Source organism: Rhinatrema bivittatum, chromosome 6 (assembly GCF_901001135.1).
Source record: "Rhinatrema bivittatum chromosome 6, aRhiBiv1.1, whole genome shotgun sequence".
In the NCBI taxonomy this organism is placed as follows: domain Eukaryota; kingdom Metazoa; phylum Chordata; class Amphibia; order Gymnophiona; family Rhinatrematidae; genus Rhinatrema; species Rhinatrema bivittatum.
In genome coordinates, this window is record NC_042620.1 from 220,426,633 (window position 1) to 220,448,368 (window position 21,736).

The 21,736-nt window shown below is 41.8% G+C and overlaps 1 long non-coding RNA gene across 1 annotated transcript; it reads left to right on the top strand.

The window, feature by feature from the left end:
* Positions 1-3,305: 3,305 nt before the first annotated feature.
* On the top strand, positions 3,306-21,596 carry LOC115093266. Its single transcript, XR_003857258.1, has 4 exons — positions 3,306-3,412; positions 4,285-4,405; positions 18,983-19,089; positions 21,479-21,596. It is a non-coding gene; the product is annotated as an uncharacterized LOC115093266 (long non-coding RNA).
* The last annotated feature ends 140 nt before the right edge of the window (positions 21,597-21,736 follow it).

The following is a 21,736-nucleotide window of genomic DNA, read 5'->3' on the forward strand; positions in this document are numbered from 1 at the left end:
AGTAGTTTTGCATATGCAAAATAAGGCCTATATGTTGATGAGGATCCAATGGGAATAAGGGCAGCAGAATGAACAGGCAGCAGGTTAATATGCCAGTCAGCATCAAAATCAGATGTTGCATTCACTGCCCTTGAGGTGGGAAGGAGCACCAGCTATTGTTTAAGAGTGCCAGCTTGTGGCCGGACTTGTGATCTACTTTAGCTGGGTTCTTGAGGGAGCTGCTATTTGTGGTGCTTGGATGAGAACTGTTGCTGTGATGGCTGGGGCGTGAGGAGGATATAGCAGTAGGAAAGTAAAGCCCCAGGCAGTTGCGAATGAAGGATCATATTGCCATAGCCCGACAGAGGCTGATTACAGCTGTGCCAGATGTCTGAAGGATCATAAGGGAACTGGCAAGTAAAAACAAACAAAAACCTATCTTTATTTGGAGCTGTAGGTTTGTGAGAAATTGTTTTGGAAAGATATCCAAATTAGACACTGGCTAGCAGAACCATGCATTTCACAAGTATGTTCGCTTTGTCAGAAGGTTAAACCGTAATGTAAATGGGCAGTAATGTAAATGTAAATGTTTATGGGATTATTGATATCCAAGCTGGAGAAGGTGACATGACTTTCTCTCATTCGGTGTCTATGGGAATAATGCTTAGTACATCTAGCATCAGGATTTAGCACTCAATAAATGACTTTCCCAGAGGGATTTTTTAGAAGAATGAGCTATTGTTTTATTTATTTATTTTTTTTAATACATTGGAATCTGGAATAGTACCTCTTAAAAGTCTAAGCTATTTCATTTCAGAAAAAAATATTTCTAAGGAAGTAAGAGTCTCTGTGCCAACAAATCATATAGCATGGAATCAAACTAAATTTTATTCAGTTTTTAATCATTGGTCTGGATAGATGACCTGGAAAAACAAGTTTTTAAAAATGTTTTATTACTGAGTTTTAGTTTAGTGTCTGCAAATGCTTTGAGCTGCTTCAGATGTCATGCAGCATGTATGCCTAGCAATGAAAATGTCAATGCTCATGTTTGACATTCTTTGTGAGACATTGTGTTCTAAATGTGCATGTGTGTGTGTATGTACTTTTTTTCTTTTATTTACAGCCAGTTGTGCAAGTGATGCTGCTTTGGCAAATTGTGTGGGTAATATGGCTGATTTCTGTCCAAAGGGCATAGAATGTGGTTGTAAAGATGGAAAACCATTTTGCAAGTAAGTCTTGGTATTTACAGCCTTGCTCAGAATCTGTACTGTAATATAACCCTCGTTGATGCTATTGGATGAATGCTGCAATGTGACATGATAATAGAATCTGCTTTTTGAGGTGGCAGCTTCATAATAGCTGTATTCTAGCACATCCCACATGTTTGCAAGCAGGTAAAATCAAGAGAGAGGATCCCTGTTGTAATAGTATTAAGACCCTGCATGTTATACTGTTTCTAGATATTACAAAACTAATCAGACGCTTGCATGCTTTAGATTTTTCTTTTTCATCTTCTTTTTTATTATACTTTTGATTTGTTTTGCCTTTGGTTTTTATTTTTTGAAAACTGCATTTTTTTAAATGTTATTTACTGAATAGTGATTCCATTATTTATGGTGTTTTACCATACCTTCAGCATTTACCTGAGAAGGTGTGGCATAAACACAATTACTATTGCTGTCTCTCAACCTTTGTGCCTGTGCCATGTTGCAGTGAAAAGATGTAAAGTGTACTTCATGTTTGCCTCTGGTTTTCCTATCAGCCCTGCTAAAGGAGCATTTGCGCAGGAATTGCCTCTTCCACACTAAACTCTCCTTATCATATCATAAAAGAACAGGGCATGGGAAATGTTGATTTCTGATAATGCAGTTAAAGCAAACAAAAAGTATTAAGCTCTCAGTTTTCATTCTGATGTTTATTTCTTTCCTGAAGAAAATGTCAACATTTAAAAGTTCCTTTTACTTAGCCACTTTCACCATTACTCTAGGTCTAGGCATTGAGAGTATGTAAAGCAAGCATGAACATAAAACACATAGCTAAAGAGAAGATTTTAGAAATGAAACTTAACAGGGAAAAACCTTTTTTTTTCCCCTAAAAAGATGCAAAAAACAATTGAAAAAACCGATACCTAAGATTAAGACAACATATGAATCAATAGGTTCAAGAAATGGATATGGAATATTTAAGAAGGCTGTTTTGCAACAACTTTCTATGCATTAGCTGTAGCAAAACATCATGCAGGTGTTGCAATCTTTAGCAAAAGGAAGATTGTTTCTTGGTCTGCAGTGTCCCCAATCATTCTAGACCTGCTTGAGGTGCTGTGGAAAGCTGCATCCTGCTGTAACTGATGATCTTTAAAAAAAATAAATAAATAAAATTCTGCATCTTAGCCACATTCATTGACCTTCATTCTTCAAATTCCATAGTCACATAAACAGCTGAATGGTTGCAGATTGTAGACTACTGCCATTTATATCATAGAAGCACTCATATGGGTGGCATGAATCACAACCAACGTATTACATAATGGTACGCCATTATAATAATAGCACCACAATCTTGCAATATCATTGAGCTTTTTTAATTTCAAATTATTTCATAATGCATATAAAACTTCTTTCATGTGTAGCATACACTTCATATAAGCGCATACATTTACATCAAAATGAATGTTCTCCTGAGAACACAAATATGCAAAACGTGGTAAAACCCTCAAAAATAATAAGTGGTCAGCCTCATAGTTTGGAAACCTCTACTTAGCTTCCTATGCTGTCTTATATATTCCAAACAACTCTGTTTGAGAATAGCTGTGGGAGCACATAAAGAAACTTCCCCAGAGGCACTAAGGATTCACTGGATGGACATTTAAACTTCCCCCAAAGCAGGCGCCTGGTACCTAATGCCGAAACGTGACTACATCAGCAGACACAGCAAAGCTTTTCTCGAACTCTTTTAGAGCGATTTGGAGTACACAGCACACCATATGAAGCTAAGCAGAGGTTTCAACATTAGGATGCTGACTGCTTATTCTTGAGCCGGAATCTGAAAGGAACAGAAGGAAGCTGTAGGGCCAAAATAAATAAATAAGAAAATAAATAAATAGATAAATACTGTGCAAACAAGTGGACTTGAAGGCTTTTTGTCAAACTTTTGCTAGACACTTACAGCAAAGATTTTGTTCTAGAACATTGTATTTTTACAAAAGGATTGAATTTTCTCTTCTATCCAGGTGTCCATACTACAAGGGCCAGTGGGGAAGCTATTGGTTCATAGGTCCCAAGTGTGATCAGCTATGGAATACAATGGACCTTATTGTAATTGCTGTGTTTCCTGGTGTGGCATTTGCTTTTGTAGTCGCTGTGACAGCTCAGGCCATCCACTACTGCAAGAGCAAGAAACCAAACCAAAAAGCTAAGCATGAGAAAAGTGACAGGTGAGTCATTAATGAATGTTTTAAAGAATGGGCTTAGGTTTCCAACAAAATGTATAAAATGAAAATTAACAGCTGACACCTGCTTGCTTCCTGCATGAAAGTCATTACTTTCAGGATATGATACCTAACGGGGTCACCGACGAAAGGATTATCCAAAGATGCTTTGGCACATGAGCTTTCTGAGACCACATAGGCCTCATCTTCAGATGAGAACCATGTCCTCATGTTTTTCCATGGAGGGGGTCATTTTCTGCAGGCATGTACTTTTTATCCACGGATTTTGCACCAGTTTTCAAAGTAACAGTACACGCATACTTTTCATTTTTAGAATTAACCCAGGAAAACTGCCTGCACACATTTATGCTTGCTAATTCGTGTGGGCAGTTTTCCTGAGAAAAATCTTGTGCATACTTTTGAAAATTCACTGTTTTACCCGCAGAAGGGGCTTTTAAAGTTTCCCTCTCTGGAAGTAATTTTATGACACCAATTTTTAAAGCAAGGCTTGAGCGTACAAGCCTGCTTTGAAAATTATCCCGCACAGTTACCCCTGCTGTTAGGTGCGTGTGTAAAAGTTTCAAGAAAACTTACAGACACAACTTTTGAAAATGCAAAAGTATGCGTGGAAGTCCAAACCCCCTTCCCAGCTCCTCCCCCAAGCACACCTCTACTCAGTCCATGCAAACAGGTATGAACATGATATCACACATCGGGGTGGGCAATTTTGTGAAAGGACATTTCTGCAGGTAAAGCACTGTCCTACCCGTGGAAATACCTTTGAAAGTTGCCCTCTCTGTGGCTAAATTCTTAAATGAAACAAAAATTATTTTGTAAGTGCTTGAAGTTATATAACCTACATATTATTTTTAATCCAGGAGACAAAAAACCACAAATGACTACAACTCTGCACCAGCTTCTTCACATCATAATAACCCGGCATATATACCAGAGCAGAGACATGCTCCGGAGCATGGCCTTCAACCTCAGCAGAGACAGGTAATAAAGACATGTATTCCATCTTGTGAACAAATCATCTTGCAGGTTTTTTTTTGCAGAAGATCAAAGATCATTACTTTTTGTTTCAAATGAAAAGGCAGCATATTGTGTTAGTTATTGGTTATGTCAGGGGCTTGTCACTCAGGATCAAATCATTTATGTATATTTTGCATCCCCATTCTATTAAAAATGCAACTTCCCAAGCCATGTTAATTTCATTGTGTTAATCCGCACGGATGTGTAGAAATAAATGTCAGGAAACAAGATGTAGGTGATGCGTTTTTATTGGACTCATTTTAACTGTGCTCATTTTGCACTAATCTGTTGAAGGCAGTTTAATTCTCAAAAGCCAACCACAACTAAATTTATCTAGTCCAATAAAAAATGCATAAAAAGTTGTTAACAGAGAGAGAGGGAGATGATCAGAGCTCTTGTAGTAAGATCTTGGTTATGTGGGGAGAAATTTTGAAAATATGTAAATTGTTTGTACTTTGTTGCTTGGTGAGCATAGGAAACAAATAGTGTCTGTTATATTTTATTTCAATAAAAAGTTCAAATATAAAAAATTACATTGATTCACATCATGCAGTAAGAATCTTGATCATTTGTAAATGTGATTGGGAGAAGATGGCAGAAATACTAATATAGCACTTCATGAGGACCAGATTTTCCATTACTGAATTTGTCAAACTATTACATATGTTGTATGATATGAGATTATATAGGTAGACCTATTGATTTTGTTTGTTATTTAGTTGAGTGCTGTAGAATCTAACCTTCTCCATTTTAGTCTGTTTTATAAAACAGAAATTTAAAATATGATGACATGAGGCCCATCGGGTCTGGCAAGTATACTCCAGTTTATTTATTTTATTTATTTAAAAGTTTTATATACCGCTCAATGGGGTAGAAGTCTATCCATCTAGGGTAGGGATTCTCTGTGCTTATCTCGTACTTTCTTGAATTCTGTTACTGTTTTGGTCTCCACCACCTCTCCTGGGAGGCTGTTCCATAGAGCTATCACCTTTTCTTTAAAGAAGAAATTTCCAGTATCGCTCCTGCATGTGCCCCCTTGGAGCCTCAGACTATGACCTCTTGCACCAGAGCATTCTTTCCACTGCAAAAGGTTGCCTCTTTTGCATTATTTATGCATTTGAGTATTATATCACCCTGTATCTCCAATCTCCAGGATATGCATATTTAGATCATAAAGTCTCGTCTCATATGGCTTTTGAGGTTGACCATGCACCATTTTGGTAATCTTTTTCCGAACCACCTCCACCCTGTCTATATCCTTTCTTAGGTACAACACAGTATTCTAGGAGAGGTCTCACCAATGGCCTGTATAGATGCATTATCACCTCTTTTTTTTCTACTGGTTATGCCTCTCCCTATGCAACCTCACATCACTGTGACTCTAGCTGCCACCTTATCACACCGTTTCACTACCTTGAGTTCATCAGACATGATCGCCTTGGGGCAGTCCAGTAGAGGTCTATGAGGCACTCCACGTATCACTCTTCTTTCCTCAAAGTAAATTCCATTTGCCACCACCCTCTGTTGTCTGTCAGTGAACCACTCATTTCTGTCTGTCTGTCCTCTCCTAATAACCTCTGAATCAGTTATATAGATTTCTGTCACAGATAGCGGAGTACTCAATAACCCTGTCTTACACTTTTCATTTGTCCGATGCTCCCTTTACACAGAATCACTGCTTACAAGCATCCTCCTCCCTATCCATGATTATTTTTTAAGCATTCATTCAATTTCTTTCAAATTTCTGCCACATAGTAGAGCACCCAGGGACTCCAGCTCAAATGTTTTTGCACCCCAAAGTCCCCTAGAATCGCTGTTTGATTTTTTTTTTTTACTTGAGTTTCCTTTAGAAAAATAGAGCAGTCAGTGTAAATTCAAATAATAGAAAATATGCAAGGAAGAGTGGGTCACACAAGATGCAGCAAACCCCAAACTGAAGCATAGCATCAGAAACCATAAAGAGGATAAAGCATGCAAATTCCTTGTCTGTGGAAATGTTTTTCAATCTAAGCAGGGCCGGTGCTTGGTTTTTTGCTGCCCTGTGCGAACGATTACTGTGCTGCCCCCATCCCCCCCACCCCTCATCCCGATTCATTCAGTCTCTGTCCCGGCTCATCAAATAAAGCCCAGCTCCCTCCTGCAATCTATATTTTTAAAAACTGACACTCCCCCACCCCCTCACCTCTGTCACATATGCAGAACACAGATAGAACCTCAACAAATACAGAATGAAGAGATCAGAAAGTATAAACAGAAACGTGCTGAGAAGAACTGAACTGGAAACAATAAAAAGCCAGCCCCTACATGCAGAGCAACAATGGCAAAATAGAAACATTACCATACTTCATAAAACATTAAATAATAAAATCAAGAAATATAAAACATCAATCATAATAGTAAAATCATATTCATAAAAAGAACAAATATTTCAAACTAATGAATAAGAGTATCCAAAATTTCCCAAACACCAATAAAATATTTCAAAATATCTGATGAATAAAAAAATCCAATAATTAAAAAATGTTCTATTTCCCCCCCAAAAAATTAAATATTTCAAAAGAGCAGAAACAGCAAATTACATCCAATAATTAAAACTAATAAGGATTTAAAAATCTCCTGCTCTCCATACCTGGTATCTTTTGATTTCCAGTCATCCTGAGATTGTCGTGGATTGGGGGAGGTAGGGCTGTAAAAATTTTATCTTCCCTCTCACATACACACACAATAACATATTCATTCTCTCACACATTCTCTCTCTCACATGCACAGGCTCCTTCTCCATCACAGATACATTATGTATGTGTGCGCCTGTGAGTGCCTATATGTGACACATAGGCTCTAAAAGGCACACAAACATTCACAAACACACACACAAGCACACAGGCTCTCACAGACACATTTACAGGCACACAGGCTCTCATACAAACACACAGAAACACACACAAAGGCCCTAACACACACACATATATGCTCACATAGACACATAGCTTTCACACAGACACATACACATATATGTGCTTATACAGACACATAGGCTGTCACACAGACACACACACACACATAGGTTCTCATACACACATAGGCTCACACAGATACCACAAACCCATACATAGGCTCTTACATAGACACAAACACATAGGATCTCATGCAGACACACACACACAGGCTATCAGAAACACACACACACACAGGCTCTCACTCACACACATACAAGCTCGAACATATTGTCATCGGGCTGTGGTGGGATGAGCTCCACCACGGCCCAGTGGCCTTCCTGCATGGAGGGGGGGAGCGGAATTTGTGCGCAGGCACATGCACATAAAAACACAGGCCTCTCCTTCAGCTGCCGGCAGCTCTTTCTTCAGCCACCGGCAGGTTGAGCTCCACCGACGGCCTCTCTCCTTCAGCTGCCAGAGGCCTGCAGCCTCTCTCCTTCCTCGCCACGGGCGCTACACACACACACACACACAAAGACATGCTCTCTCTCACACTGATACACACACACACACAGATATGCCCTCATATTGACACACATAGACATGCTCCCTCACATTGACACACACACATGCTCTATCTCACACTGACACACACATACAATCTCTCACAGACACACAGAGATGTTCTTACAGACATGCTCAGTCACCTAGACATAAACACACAGGCATGCTCTGAGACACACATACACACACACACGCGCACACGCTCTCTCTCACTTCCTACCCCCTCCCCATCAGAAGCACAGTGGCAGCCTCCTCTTTCAGCCCCCTAGGCATTTGGGAATCTTCCTCTTTATTGAGGCCTCGGAAGCTGCTGCTGCTCTGCTTCCTGTGCCAGAGGGGACCACTGTTGCCGCTGCTCTTCCTCCTATACTCAAATGCCATGCGGGAAGAGCTGATGCTGTTGTTGCCTGCGATGGCCCAGCAGTGCACGCGTCGCTCTTTCTGCTGCTTTTTCCCGCCCACGTGGACCCAGCACTTCCGGCTGCACGGGCGAAAAAAATTAGTGGCCATGCCATGGCCGCACCTTTAGGCAGCTGCCTATTGCTTTCACTGGCCCCAGATTCCATTAGAAATAAAAACTAACAATGGCAGAGATTTGGCCATTCAGGGATACCCGCCGGCAGCAAGGAAGGAGAGAGGCTGCAGGCCACCGGTGGCTGAAGAGAGAGAGAGGCCATTGGCAGAACTCATCCCACCAGCGTCCTCTCTCCTTCTTTACCACGATGGGTTGAACTCCACCAGTGGCCCCGCGGCCTCTCCTTCTGGCGCCTGCTCGCTGCTCCCCTGGGTGTGCCACCCTGTGCAAATGCACGGTATGCACACCCGGTTGTGCCGGGCCTGAACCTAAGTCCTTCCTTAGTGAGGAAGTAAATTCTGTGATAGAAGGAAAATTACTTACTTTCTATAGCTATTTATTATATTAATATTAATATAAAGACATTAAGCATGTCATCCTGTTTTTCAATTTAAATAACATTTCAGCCTAGCCAACCGGAGAATTGGCTATCTCATTTTGTTTGGGCTAGGTTTCAATATCGGGTAGATTTTAAAAAATTGCTCGTTCGCGTACTTTTGTTTGCGCACCAGGCGCAAACAAAAGTACGCTGGATTTTATAAGATACGCGTGTAGCCGCGCGTATCTTATAAAATCCAGGATCGGCGCGCGCAAGGCTGCCGATTTTGGGCAGCCTGCGCGCGCCGAGCCGCACAGCCTGCCTCCGTTCCCTCCGAGGCCGCTCCGAAATCGGAGCGGCCTCGGAGGGAACTTACTTTCGCCCTCCCCTCACCTTCCCCTCCCTTCCCCAACTAACCCACCCCCCCCCTACCTTTATCCATGGATTTACGCCTGCCGGAGGCGCGCCGAGACCCGACCCGGGGGCTGTTCCGGAGAGCACGGCCACGCCCCCGGGCCGGCACCACGCCTCGGGCCCGCCCCCCAAACACCGCGCCACGCCCCCCAAACGCAGCGTCACTCGGCGACACCCCCGACACGCCCCTTTTCAGAAACCCCAGGACTTACACGAGTCCCTGGGCTCTGCGCACGTCGGTGGCCTATGCAAAATAGGCGCGCCGGCGCGGGAGGGCCCTGCTCGCGTAAATCCGGCCGGATTTACGCGAGCAGGGGGTTTAAAATCCGCCCCTATATGTTTAAGATATTTTTTTTAACAAAATTGTGTGAATTATGGCCATGCCTCTATAAAAATTTCTTGCTGAAAATCCACTTTTCAGTGTTCGTCTTAAGTTCTTGCTTTATGGATATCGGTGTTTTAATTACGCATTGAACTATCTAAAATGTTCATTGGAACTGCTACTTTAACATTAAATTGGAAAATAAGTCCTAGAGTTTATTTAAAAATGTTGGTAACAATGCAATACAATCATTAATTACTTATAGTCCCAGTTCTAACAATATCTTTTACATAATTCAAAGAGCAGTTAAATCATTAAGATATCCCTTTTGTTTTGATTTTTATTTCAGTGCAGAGATGTTGATGTTTAACGATTGGGAAAACTCTACTTAGCCACTCCCACTATTCACTGGGTTTATCTGTTCACTGAATTTGTAGATATATATATATTAATCATAATTATGTGTCATTCACTGAGATTGGGTATCCACTCTCTGGGATTAGGTATCTGTTCATAGAGATTGTGCCTTTATTTGCTGACGGTAGATATTTAATCATTAAAAAAAAAGTAACTATCTCTCCTGATTGTCTCAGATAAATCCTGCAAATATCTCTCAAAAAGAATTATTTTTATATGTAATGACCTTCATATGTGGCATCATCGTAAATGTGCTGTGTATAAGACACAATATTTTAACTCTGCCGTATTATATAATCAGGGGTCATTGTGCTTTTTTTTATATGCAAAAATAATTGTTCAACCGTAGTGCTGAAAAAGATTTTGTGAAACTGTATTCCCAATAAATTATACTTTTAGAAATCTCCACAGATATTAGTATTCTTGAATTGCACTTTGCTTAGCTTTTATAGTAGTAACACTTAGATATTGAAACACATTATGAAAACGCTAGATAGCGAAACAGATGGCAGAACGCTGAACATTGTGTTGGTCTTTTACAAGAATAATCCTTTTGTAAAAGAAGTCGATGATGGCGTCCATCTGCTTCTAGTGCCTGACACGGTCCGTGTTTCGGAAAGAGTCCTTCGTCATGAGGCAATCCAATATCTTAAGAATGTGGCAAACAACTAGAGCTTTGCTTGCACCTAGTGTTAGATTATCATTCTTCCCAATTGCTTCCAAAGTCAAGTTTCCAGAGGTTCGGGGCACAAAATCTGATGCTACAGGCAAGGACCACGATTAAGTGGCATGCTCTTTCCAACCACAACTGCAGCATCTATGGGATCCATCCATGTTTTAGCTGCTGGGATCTTCACCACAAGGTTGCAGAGGAAGCATGTGGATGTCAGAGCTGAGCAATGCCTCAACATCAGATGGGGTGACTGCTTCGTTGTCTAGCCCTCCTTCCAACAAAATCCTCTGGGGCATGGAATTACAAACCTATCCAGTGTTCCCTGGGTTAACTGGGAAGAGAGGCAGGATAAGCTCTGTCACGGGATAAAACAGCCACCTGAGCAGTCAGGGAAGGAGGGGCCCCCCCCCAAACGATGCATCTGACCCGCCCAGTTCCTGCTTTAATAATGTGACTGCCATCCAGCAGCCATGTAGAAGCTCTGGAGAACTTCTGCTACTATAGCATGGAGTGCTGGCAAGGCATGTTGGCACTGCCACCCTGGGCCTGGAGCTCTGGACGATCACCCGCCTCACACACACCTACTGAAGGCCCTGTCTAACCCTCTTTTCACTTACTCATGATAGCAGGCATCCCGATTTACAGCCGACATGTTGCTTCTGGCAGGAAGCTCCAGTGCTGGCTCCCATTAGTCATCTTGGCCCCCTCAAGCTGATATATATATATATATATATTTTTTTTTTTTTTATCAGTAGCACATCTCAAATATTCGTTACCACATTTGCTTAGGCTATTTAGAACACTGCTGCTGGTAAAATAAACCTGTCATTCACAACAGTTCAGCACCTATATTTATACCCATCATCTCTGTGTTAAGCATCTTCTATTGAGTCTCTTAAAACAAACACCTGGAGGTCAATCGCTTTGTTAAAAGTGTGCAGGTGCAGCTCTCCCATAATAGAAGCTTTGTGCTCTGATCTACCCTTCCTTTCAAGCCTAGCTCTAGGTTTTCAGGGCACTAGCCTGTTAATGTCATGCCTGTTCCAACTTGATATCTCATGCAGAAAAAAAACCATAAAATGAATGTATTGAAATATGGAACTGAAAATAAGGTTAAAGTACTATAGCTTCTTATGAGTCCTGACACTGTATAATAAACAAAAAAGCCCTCAAGCACACGCCTATGTTAGATAGGAGAAGTAAGTGTTTATTGTCAACAAGGGGACATTCCACATCAAGTGGACCAGTTTTTAAAATCGTCCCCACTCGACCATCTCCGATTTTGCTGAAAATTTATAAGGATGTACATGTATGTTTGAAACGAGGTTCTGTAAAGTTTTAGCTCCAGATCTTAAATACCTGTGGCACTGTTGCCCTTTCACTGGAGGTCCCACCAAGCCCGCGGCTTCAGCTACGAGGATTTTGCAAACTTTGGCACATAGCCATTATAGAAATATAGTGGCTATGATGCTGAAAGTGGACATACTAGCTCAACTTTTGCTGGTGAACACGAAAAAATTAGTACCAGCAATCACAAAACAACATGTCGGTCTTAATTTAGTGTCAAAGTGGCTTAAAAATCACGCGACATGACATTTAAGCCAGACTTTGACCAAGTATAACTCAAAACCAAAAACCACTAGTAACTGGTGCTTTACCCTGTATACCAAACAGCTACATGACTTTGCATTGCTGCAATATCACGGTCAAAGCATATGTATTTGTGGAGATATTCACACCCACATATGATGAAAAATGTTTAATGATCAAATCTGACCTATTTTAAGATCAATTATCCCAAAAAGGGTACCCCTCAAATCTATTTATTTTGATATCAGTGGAAAGAGCAAATTTTTCTCTACAAGGATCATCATTTTCTTTTTTGGAGTCTCTCAGTTTAAGAAAAGAAAAATGCCACTGAACATGGCGTTTTTTAATCATATGCAATGAATGGTAACTGCACTATTTAAACCCTTGCGTTGGTCCATGGTGGTTATACCACTACCAATTCCCTAAGAATTGGTATTATAATCCTATTAAGAATTGTAATAATGCCAAGTCTTTTGAGAATTGGCAGCCCCATCGCCTAGGGGCCACGCCCAATAGCCGTGCAAGGCCAGCCATGGGCGGTCTCTTTATCGCAGGTTCCGAAGCCTGAGGGTGGGTGTCTTAGCCTAGGATCCCAAGCCTAATATTGGGTATCTTTTGTTGGTTCACAAGCCATAAAGTTCAGTCTAAGTGGTCTGGAATTGTTGCTGAATTTGCAACATAATTGGTTCAGAGAAGCTGTATTGTCGTCCCATTGCTGTTGCAGCTGGTGCTGGAAGTATTGCAATGATTGACTGCTCGGGAATCCAGCAGGTATCATTTCTCACAGGCCTGTGAAAGAAACTAGCTGGTCCATGAGGATGCTTAAAATTTATTAATGCATCATGGTCATCGACTGAAATTTCAGAAATATTTCCAATCCACCAGTTATCGTAAATGCAGACAATGTATTGCCCTGGCTGGAGGTTTGCAATTGGCACAAAAGGCACTTCTGATCTGACAGATCGATCTACATGGGCAATGAAAGATGATGTGTCATTTGACACCCTTGAAATGCGAATCTTTTTGTCATCAATTGGCACAAACTGGTGATTTTCTCGTGTTCCAGCAATTGTATGTCCATCTTTGAACCTTTCCTCTTGAACTACCCATATTTCGTCAATTTTTTCTTTTGGAACAAAGAAAAACTTGATTCCATGCAGTTGCTCGTTGCAAAAGTTAAATAAATCCACTGGGTTCAGTATTTGGTTTTCAGTTGGGCGTTGAAGACTGGCACGAGCTGCCAACCTCTTTGCTGTCCCTCCAATCCCATCACAGGGCGACTTTCCATGACTGGTACCAAAAAAATTCCATTCAGCGCTGATATTGAAATCAACATTGTGGTGGCACAAGTTGAGAAAATTTTTGAAATTTTTGTACTGGGCTGCAGATCCATCGCTGAAGTAGTGGATATGACGAATTCCATAGATGAGAGTCTTGAGATACTCCACAATCACTGTTAAGAAAGTGTGGACTGCAACTGTGTCATGTCGTGAGCAATCACTGATTATGCACAAGCTGATGTTCTGTGCAGCTTCACCATTTAACTCCTTGAAGTAAATGACAAATGGGTGTACTGTAGCTTGACTATTTTCCCAGTGGAAACCTTGAATGGCATCTTGAACAATAAATGAGTAATTTTCAGCAAAGTCCATAAGGATCACAAGCTCTCCAGTTCTCAGATTTTCCTTCAACGATTTCAGATAGCAACTTTGATGCTTGGCGATGTAGTGATGGCTGCAAAGGTTAGAAATTTTCAAAACCAATTCTTCAATGAAATCTTCTACAGTCAATTGTTTTGTATCAAGCGTGTCTCGATCAGTGTGAATCCATTGTTTGAACTCAATAATATCATCAGAGTCACTGTTGACAAACAGTTTGACTAGAAATTCTTTTAATCCTTCAGGACCTGGACATTTTTCACAACGGCCAAGCATGCAGTCCTTGGATTCAATTCCACAAACCATTTTGCATATGAGCTCTTTGTAGTCATCATTGATTGGGCTTGCTGCAAGCATTAGTTTGACATTTTGGTGAATGGTACACACACAAACAGAATGTGTTCCAGCAGATCCAACGGTTACGCACCACTTTGGCCGAAGCTCACAAAACTTGGAAAATCCAATTTCAGGCCCATTCCGATCCCACAAACATTTCCCTCATATTGCTCAGTAATAGTCGCTTTTGCATTTGCTTTTTTTCTCCTGCTATTCGCACTGATACATAGTCTTTTTTACCAGGGCACATTCGACTGAATTCATCATCCTCAAAAAATGCCTGCACTTTTTTCTTCACTTCCTCAGAAAGTTTCTTGCCACACTTGATTCCAGGTAAGGCTAAGATTCCATGTTCACATTTAAGCTTTCGAGCTTGTTTGACCATTCGTTCAGAGACACCGAATTCATCTGATGTAGCCTTAATGGACCAACTTTCAGGTGCCAATGTCAAGATTTGGACCTTTTCTGCCCGACTGGACACCTGCAGCTTTTGCTTCAAATCTGCCAAAAGGTGATTGTAATCCAGACACATGTTGCACTGTGCTGTTTGTGGTTGCTCAATGTCTTTTGGCTCAAGCCCTCCTATTGAAGCAATCTTGCTAGTAAACCAACAAAAGATACCCAATATTAGGCTTGGGATCCTAGGCTAAGACACCCACCCTCAGGCTTCGGAACCTGCGATAAAGAGACCGCCCGTGGCTGGCCTTGCACGGCTATCGGGCGTGGCCCCTAGGCGATGGGGCTGCCAATTCTCAAAAGACTTGGCATTATTACAATTCTTAATAGGATTATAATACCAATTCTTAGGGAATTGGTAGTGGTATAACCACCATGGACCAACGCAAGGGTTTAAATAGTGCAGTTACCATTCATTGCATATGATTAAAAAACGCCATGTTCAGTGGCATTTTTCTTTTCTTAAACTGAGAGACTCCAAAAAAGAAAATGATGATCCTTGTAGAGAAAAATTTGCTCTTTCCACTGATATCAAAATAAATAGATTTGAGGGGTACCCTTTTTGGGATAATTGATCTTAAAAATAGGTCAGATTTGATCATTAAACGTTTTTCATCATATGTGGGTGTGAATATCTCCACAAATACATATGCTTTGACCGTGATATTGCAGCAATGCAAAGTCATGTAGCTGTTTGGTATACAGGGTAAAGCACCAGTTACTAGTGGTTTTTGGTTTTGAGTTATACTTGGTCAAAGTATGGCTTAAATGTCATGTCGCGTGATTTTTATGCCACTTTGACACTAAATTAAGACCGACATGTTGTTTTGTGATTGCTGGTACTAATTTTTTCGTGTTCACCAGCAAAAGTTGAGCTAGTATGTCCAATTTCAGCATCATAGCCACTATATTTCTATAATGGCTATGTGCCAAAGTTTGCAAAATCCTCGTAGCTGAAGCCGCGGGCTTGGTGGGACCTCCAGTGAAAGGGCAACAGTGCCCCAAGTATTTGATATCTGGCCCTAAAACTTTACAGAACCTCGTTTCAAACATACATGTACATCCTTATAAATTTTCAGCAAAATCAGAGATGGTCGAGTGGGGACCACTGGTCCACTTGACATGGAATGACCCCAAGTTAACAATTACCAAGAGTGCTGAAAATGCTTCCTGGTATCAAATAGCTTATGTAGACCAGGTACACCATAGGGCCTGAGAAATAATTATAGACTTGATTAGAATCCAGTATTTATTTTATTTATTTAAGTTTTTTTATATACCAACATTCAAGACAATAGTCCCATCATGCTGGTTCACATGAAACAGGAGTGCAAAATAAACTTAAACTTGAACAATAGTGCGGAAATAGCAGTTACATGTAACAAGGAAAATTGAACTTGGAATGAGAAGGAAAAAGGAAAAAGGAAAACCAGCTAATTACATATATTTGAGTTATTTCTATTCTCACTGATTTTTAATCAAGAGCTAATATAACATGTCATCTTTTGCTATAAAGTTTGTTTCAGACAAGCAATAATCATTACAAGATTAATTCACTCATTCAACCACCAGATTGTGAATAGGCTAAAGTCCTAATTAACTACAGCTTTTTACTACATGGTAAAGATATGACATAACTCTTAACAGCAGCTAATTCTGCTTCATAATCACCCCTTTCCATCCAGTTTTTTCTGCCACTGTCATGTATATTTTTGCAAGCATTGGTGTTCCATGAAATGAGAAGTAGTGGACAGTGATAAAGATAAGTACTGACATTTTGGAATAGAAGCATATTTGTAAATCAGGCTGTGGTGAACCCTTGGACCAACGGGAGGATGGTATAGCTCAGGAGGTGGATCCGTAGGTTCTCCCGTCGGGTGGCGAGGCTGAACAGAAGATGCGGCCAGCTGACCCTTGGCACTGGAGACTGAGGCGACTGTGGAGGCAGACGAAGAGTCGTGACGTCAAGGAGAAGAACTGTGTCTTCGCCACTGGAAGCCCACGGTCCCCCCAGGAGGAGCCCGTAGGATCCGGGCCGCTGGGACTTAGGTGGACCTTTGAGAGTTCAAGGTGTTGGGAGATCGATGCAAGGGCTAACTGGAGCTTCACCCCTGGAAGCCCGCGGTCCCCCCGGGAGGAACCCGTAGGGACCCGGGCCGCTGGGACTTAGGTGGGCCCTTGGAGATGAAGGTCCAGAAGAAGTCTGAGGTCAAGTGCCAGAGGGTCGTCGCTTACCAGTCCGAGGTCACACACCAAGGGATCGCCGCTTGCCAGTCCGAAGTCACACACCAGGAATCACCGCTTGCCAGTCCGAAGTCACACACCAGGAATCACCGCTTGCCAATCCGAAGTCAGGAACTAGGATTCACTGAGACGAGACAGGAACCAAGGAGCAAGGATCCAAAGAGCAAGAACTCACCGAAGCAAGCAGACCTGACTATGTAGAATGTTGCCAAGTCAAGGAATGACTGTGGAGAGCCTCCTTATATACTTCCCTGTGCCTGACCCGTCAGGCACAGGTGAAGTCAATTTAAAGGACGAGGCCCCTTTAAATTCAATGAGGAGGCACGGCCTCACGCCTATGGTGGCCATCTTGGATCCTGGCCGCAGAGGAAGGGCAGCCCGACGCCGCGAGGGGAAAGCAGGGCGCTTCCCCTGCCGGCAGCCACCACGGAGGCCCACGCCAGTGTAAGGGCGAGATGGGCCTGATTCCCCGGCTTCCTTGACGCTGCCGCGGTGTCCCCGCCGCTGCGGGTGAGGTAGGGGATCGCGGCTGCGGCCATCTGCGGCCGCGGGACACAACACATACTGGTAGCCTTATTGCTCTTGTAGGAAGCAGGATTGTGTCCAGGCTTCAATCATTATTATGCTAAGAATTATCCAAAGATAGCATCATATGCAAGCTTTTGAGACTTCATAGGAGGTCACAAAGAACAGATCTATGTGCTCTTAAAAGCTCACAGACAACTGAATATTTGGATATTTTAATTCAGATATTTTATATGGTGCCCCACCAAGTGTGCCTAACAGTACAAAACTCCAATAATGGTATACACAAGCATTATATCGTTAAAAGTATTGGTAGCCCATGCTAGTACTGGTGACTATTTAGATTACAGAAGCTTTGTGGTTAGACATGGGTTGGAAGGGGTGATGAGTATTAACTAAGTGGGGCATCATGACGTGTATGCTAATCTGCCCAAGATGATAGAGTACATGTCAATGTTTCACCTGTTGTGCAGTCTTCCTGTGCCAAGGTTCAGCTGCTGTGCTGCAGTCTTCCCTTCACTAGGATTCCTCAGCATGCCTTGCTAACTTGCCAGTTAACCCTCACTGATTACATTACACCTAAGTTTCAATCCTACTTAACCCAGCCTGACCAGTGCCTCAGTGCCTTTTCATTGAGTCACCTTGGCTCTCTGACCCGGCTATTCTGCCTTGCCTTATGGCCTACCCAGACCTCCTGCCTTGCTTTATGGACAATCTTGGCCTCTTATCTTGCTCTGCAGCCTCTCTTGGCCTTCTCCTTTGCTTTGGGCCCCTTCAGAACTTCTGGCCTTGCTCTGTGGTCTCTCACGCCTCCCTGCCATGCTCTGTGCCCTCTTGGGCTTTCCTGTTTTACCTTGCAGCCTCCAGGCCTACTAGGATTATCTTGCCAGCCTTGTGCCCTTTGGACTTTCTTGTTTCCTGTTGCCTGTCTTGTCCTGTCCTTGTCCGGTCCTTATTTAGTCTTGTTCTCGTGTAGTCCCTGTTTAGCCTTATCCTTGTCCAATCCTTGTCTAGTCCTGTCCTTTTCCAGTCTCTTTCTAGTCCTGGCTTTGCCTGTGCTCTGTGTCTAAGCCCCTATCTGTACTCTGTATCCAGCCCCAGCAGGTAATCAGTACTCAGCCCTGCCTTGTCCAGCCTGCCTTGCCTCAACCAGCGTGCCTTGCCTTGCCACCTTGATGTTCCACAGAAGATTACATGACTCTGCTAACTCTATGATGCTTTTACTATTGTGGATGCAGATGACCTCTTGTTTGCTATGGAAGTTTCCCAAGAGTATATCCCAAGTGAAAAAAATAGAATTTTGCAAGAATTTTATGAAAGGGGCTTTTGTAATCATTGCAGTAATTTGATGTGGATAAGTATATTTGGGATATATATTTATATCAAGGGACTATACCCAAACATTGTTTAAAAATTAAAGGTACCCTTAGGTAGTCTCTCTGTCTAGTGAAACCTACAAGGTTCCCCTTTCTACATGCATAGAAAAACATATTCTCTTTCCTTATCTTCACAGGTTGATTGGACTCAGTCAAATCTCCCACTACAGAGAATTATATCACAAAATACAGAGATTGAACCTTATCAGTCACCACAAACCGCAGGTCTTCTAAATGGTTTCAGGTAAGTTGTGTTTTCCTCAAAGGCCCCTGAAGCTTTGAGGTCTTGGAAGCCACAGTCCTATCATTATTTAATTCAGAAGCCGTACAGTCATTCTATTCTCTTTCTAGGGTGAAATAAGTGTTCGACTTTACCTGTCCACCTCAGTCTCTGGTCTAGAGGGCTAAATAAATCAGGGTGCGCTTATGCTGATCATCATCGGAAACTTGTGATAAAGTCAAAGTATGAGTGAGGCATCATAAATAACTGAAAAGTGACCTCTGGGAAAGCTTTAGAAAATGAGGTGGGGATAGAGGAAAGGGCCACAATTTAGAAAAAAAAAATCTATATGTCTATATATCATAGAATAATAGGGCTGGAAAGGACTTTAAGACCTAATTTTGTCTGTCCCTTTACCTCAAGGCAGGGTCCATGCTCTCTAAATAATCCTGGATAGATGTTTGAGTGATCTACACGAGGAGGGGAAAAAATGATTACAAAGAAAATCATGCAAGCAGACTGGTGCACAGAGTGCTATTAAACTCTTGCCCAGTAAAATGTAGCACATTTTGGCACATGTGGCACAATGCTTTTTGCACAAGTTTTTACTTGCGTAAGTTTTTCTCTGGAAAATATTTTTCCTTCTTGAAGTTGCTTGAAATTAAATCCTCAGGTGCAAGGTATGGCATTTCCAAACCATGCGTGCTTTTTGCCCTGCTTTTGCCCAAAATCTAAATTTGGATTTCAGCCTGAGAGTATATATCCTCTTTTGATCATTTTCAGGCTTCTATTTATTCATTGTGCCCTCTGTTCTGCAAGGTGCAAAAAATTATACATAGAAATAATTCTTTGTGGGGCACAATGTGTGAATAATAATAATAATAATTCATAGTTGAACTTGAACCAGATTTCAGCCTGGTTCAAATTTAATAGTAAATTCAGATTTTGTAACAATCTACTGCACATCTATCAATCTGAGGAAACCTGAGGCAAATTTCCTCTGATCCTCTTCAGATTTTCCAAAAATCCATTGTAGATTTTATAACAAATGTGGGGTTTTTTAAAATCCTTTTAAAAGAGATTTATCAATAGTCTGGTGGCTCAGTAGCAGTGCTATACACTGGCATTCAGAGGATTTGGTTTAGATTCCCAAGCCAAGACTGTTTCCAGAGCCAACCAGAGCTGGGGATGCCGTGAAGGCAGCAAGACAGCCCCTTCAGAGGACGAGATGGTCCAACTATCCCTTAATGTTGACACTAGCAGCCAGACTCAAGATCAACATTACTGTGTTCCCAAAAGGAGCCATGGTCAGTGGCCTCTGGCCCCTCTCTGAGGAAGGTCCCCGCAATGGCTGGGCTAAGTGACTTGGGAGGGAATATAAAACTGGGGGAAATTCAAAAGCTACTTAGTCGAATAAGTAGGGACTTATCCATATAAGTGGCAGTCGCTGAATAGCTGGCTACATTCAGGGGTTTCCACTTAGCCGGATAAGTCACTTATCTGACTAAGTAGACAGCTGGATAACTCAGGGGTGAGCAATAGGCAAAATGGGACAGTGCCGATATTCAGACTTATCCGGTAAGTAGCGATTTGTACACAGATATTCAGCAGCATAGCCGTGCTGCTGAATATCCCATGAAAGTTAGCCTGACTTTACATAGACAGATATTTTTTAATATTGAGGCCCAGGTCATTTCAAATGCAGGTTCATGGTGTTATAGCCCAGAAAAAGAAGTTCTGTTCCAATTGAACTGGAAGCCTAAAGGAGGAAGAGGGAACTTCCAAGTGAAAAAAAAAAAAAAAGGTTTGTCGACCTGATAGATCAAGGCTGTGGATTTTTCATGGCTTCATCAAATCCAGTTATGAATCTTTTTTTAGAGATTTGCACTGCCCTCAGCTGTAGCCCGCCTGAATTTCTTTCTTATAACCAGAGAATTAAAAATCCGATGGGACTTTTGCGGCAAAGACTCCAGTGGCTTTTGCCATTTTAATTGCAGAGACACATAATGAAGAGCTAAATTTATATTTATACAATTATTTCAATTTATGAGATGCCCAACTTCAGCAGAACTGTAAGCGACTTATAATGTTACCACATAAAACTAATTTTGCCTGCTAAATCTGTTTACTATTTTTAATTACATTTCGCAGTGAACCAAATTTGGATCACTTATCGGACAAAACGGTGCTGTCAGTGCTTCATTCTTACAGATTAAGATGTGGCACCCAAGGCTGACGCCTCCAGTGCTGAGAATCAGGCACCACTTCTGGTCACTACTGTCTGCCACTGCTTAAAGATAATGAATGGACCAAGAGACCATGGAAATGGACCTCGATGCAGCCGTTGTTGTTTCTCTTTGCTATACTCTGTAAGCCTAAAGAAAGTAATCAGTGCTTTGTTTTATTTTAATAGCTATCTGGCACCTCAGGCAAAAACAGCTCCTGTTTCTCCAAGAAAACCCAACGTTGCCTTCAGCCCCTATGTGCAGCACAGCAGAGGCCCAGTTTTGCCCGATGAAGATTATGAGGAAGAGAACTCCATTCCTGTACGTAATATTAACCTCACGTGTTCCTTTCTGTCGTCTTATGTGTTTGCTTCTGGACTATAGATTTGAGCAGGTCCAAAGAAAGCTTTATGTGGGCTGGCACAGTTCCAGGCCAGAATCATTAT